Below are 2798 nucleotides of genomic sequence, written 5' to 3' on the forward strand. Positions count from 1 at the left end.
CCCTGAGGGCCGGGCGGAGGGCGGGCGCCGGCGCGGGCCGGGGCGGAGCTGCAGCGGCCGCGGGGCTAGGGGTCCGCCTCCTGGCCTGGCCGCAGGCCCGGCCGCGTCAGCTGCTGTCGCCCGGGGTTTGTGAAGTTGCCCTGACGTGGCAGTCGCTTCGTGGCGGGCCGCCGGTCATCCCGCGGCCGCCGCTGGCCCCGCGCAGCCCGCGCCGGGATCTGCTAGGGCGGCCGCCCTGCCCCGCCCCCGGGCCCAGCGGGGTCCCAGCGGGGTCCCAGCGCTCGCGGCCCGGGCCGAGGCCCGGCGTGGCCGGAAGCATCCCGGTGCTCCTCGCCGCCGGTCCGGGACCCCAGCCCTCGCGATTCTGGGCTCCGGCTGCCGAGCTGCCCGCAGCCCCGCGGGGTCTACGGAGGGCTCCGCTTTTAGATTCCCTAGCTGTTTGGGGTGCAAACAGTTAAATGAGGAAGGGGAAATCCAGTGATGAGGAAATGGAGTAGGATTTTGATATTTCTTTTTTCAGATAATGTGATGAGGTGTGTAGGGGTCTGGAATTGGCCACCCCAAGATATGTCTCTTTGGCATCAGGATTATTTGAGGCTGATTGTTTTTGATAAACTGGGACAGGGAAGGAGGCTCTGAGGAATGGAACTTGCCCTTTGTTAGGACACGTTTACATTTGTAAGGTAAATCTCTATCTGTAAAAGGTGCCTCCCTCTTTGTACCAGGAAGAAGAAAGGAGATGACCTTCTTTCTAGAAACTCTTAATCAATGCCAAAGGCAAGGACTTAAATCTGCATTTTATTGTGCTTGTCTGGTAACCTCCTGTAACTGACTTCCCTCCCCCTCCCAACTTGGCATTTCTTTAAGGATTAAGCATCTTTCCTTAGGCTAGAAACTGATTGCTGTGCTCACCTGTGACCACACAGCTCAAGACAATAGACTTGCCTCCTGCTACGCCCTCGGAGATAGCAGACCACTACCTGCTGTGTCCATCAAGTGCTGTGCCGACAGGGCAATCTTGTGACTATTGTGGGAGGGACATTTCAATCATATGTGAAACACCCTGTGTTGGGGTATATAACCACTCTGTGCACCCCACTTCTTCAGTGTCCTTTCTTCCCAAAAGGACCCGGGCCATGGTTGCTCATAAAGCTTTGTTTAATTTTCTCTTGCTATTCTGTCTCGTGTGAATTTAATTCGTTCTCCGGCCAGACGAACCCCCATTTGGGAAGAGGAAATGTCTTCCTCCCCTACAAGGTGCAAGACACTTTTAAGCATTGTGGGAGATTTTTAAAAAGAATTAAAACTTGTCAAATAAAACTAAGGGAATTACATTGAATTTGGAGGAAAGCATACAAATAGGAAAGTTAACCTCAAAAGACACTTGTTTGTCGAAAAAGTGGGATTGAGAGAGAGAGGACTATGGGTTCTGAAGGCTTAAAGGAGGAGCAAGGATTTAGTAAAAAAGGGAAGGAGTGGGACGGTGGGGAGGATGAAGAGGGAAGGAAGGAATTCCAGGTGGGATGAAGAGGGTTAATCAGGTTGGGCAAGTCATATTTTGGTATATAAAGATAAAAAACTATTTGATTTGCAGAATATGCTACCCCAAAATATACATCTTTGGCATAAGAATTATTTTGAGAAACAGCAGGCATAGGAGAAGCTCTGAAAACAGAATAGGTTACCCTTTTTAAGGGAAATTTATATTTATAAAGGAAATCTCCATTTGTAAGGGTGTCTCCCTCTCTGTGCCTGGAAGAGAAGGTTGACTCTAAATCACAAGAGAGTCTTATCAGTGGAGAAGGCTGCGACTTAAATCTACAAAACAAAGCTTACCATCGTTTGCTGTGCTTTTCCTGGTTACCTCCCATATCTCATCTCCCCTGACATCTTTCTTCTGTCTTTAGCTGAAGATAGTGTTTAAGGTGGTGGATGAGATGTCTCCAGGAGATACTCAGTTTCCCCTGGTATCTCCCATCTATACCTGAGGTTAATAAACTACTTGGTTTTCTCTTGTTTGTCTGTCTTTTATTACAGGGAGTCTCAACCAAGAACTCAGAAGGGTGGAAGAAAAATTCTTTTTCCTCTGCTACATTTTTTACTGTTAAAGTTGAGAATCTAAATCTAAAGTGAACTGAGTTCTTGGTATCTAAATTGTACCAGCGACCCTTTTTAAAGCATGAACTTGGTGGGGAGTAGGGGTTGGGGAGGAAGTGGAGGCTATATAAAATAAAATTAGATAGTATTAAAAGACAAAATGCAACTGAGTAAGTTTAAAGATCAAATTGATGCGGGGTCGGTGAGCCGAGGAGTCAAAAGAAAGATTTCTTAGACTCTCAAGATCCGGCAGTAGTGCTCTTTTATTTAGAGAATAGTGTGGAATAGCATGGGGACAGGACCCATGGGCAGTCAGAGCTTCTGCTGCCGCCGCTTCTGCTGCCCCCGCTGGCATGGGGACAGGGCCCATGGGCAGGCAGAGCACCTGCTGCTGCCCCCGCTGGCATGGGGACAGGGCCCATGGGCAGGCAGAGCTGGTGCGTGGGGACAGGACCCACGGGCGGTCAGAGCTCCTGCTGCTGCCCCGAGTTGAGGGTTAGGGCTAATTTTATAAGGCATGGGTACGTGACTTATTTTTACTGGAGAAAAGAAAAGATGATGTAAAAAGTCATTAAATGATTTCAGTGCAGATGGGGTCTGGTTATTGTGCGGTCATATAACTTTAGATACGAATCTGGCCATATAGATCGGCATGTAGGTGAGGATGCCCTGGGCTTCTCTCCCTGGGGCGGTCCTAATTC

This window comes from Equus asinus, chromosome 24 (assembly GCF_041296235.1).
Source record: "Equus asinus isolate D_3611 breed Donkey chromosome 24, EquAss-T2T_v2, whole genome shotgun sequence".
Taxonomy (NCBI): Eukaryota; Metazoa; Chordata; class Mammalia; order Perissodactyla; family Equidae; genus Equus; species Equus asinus.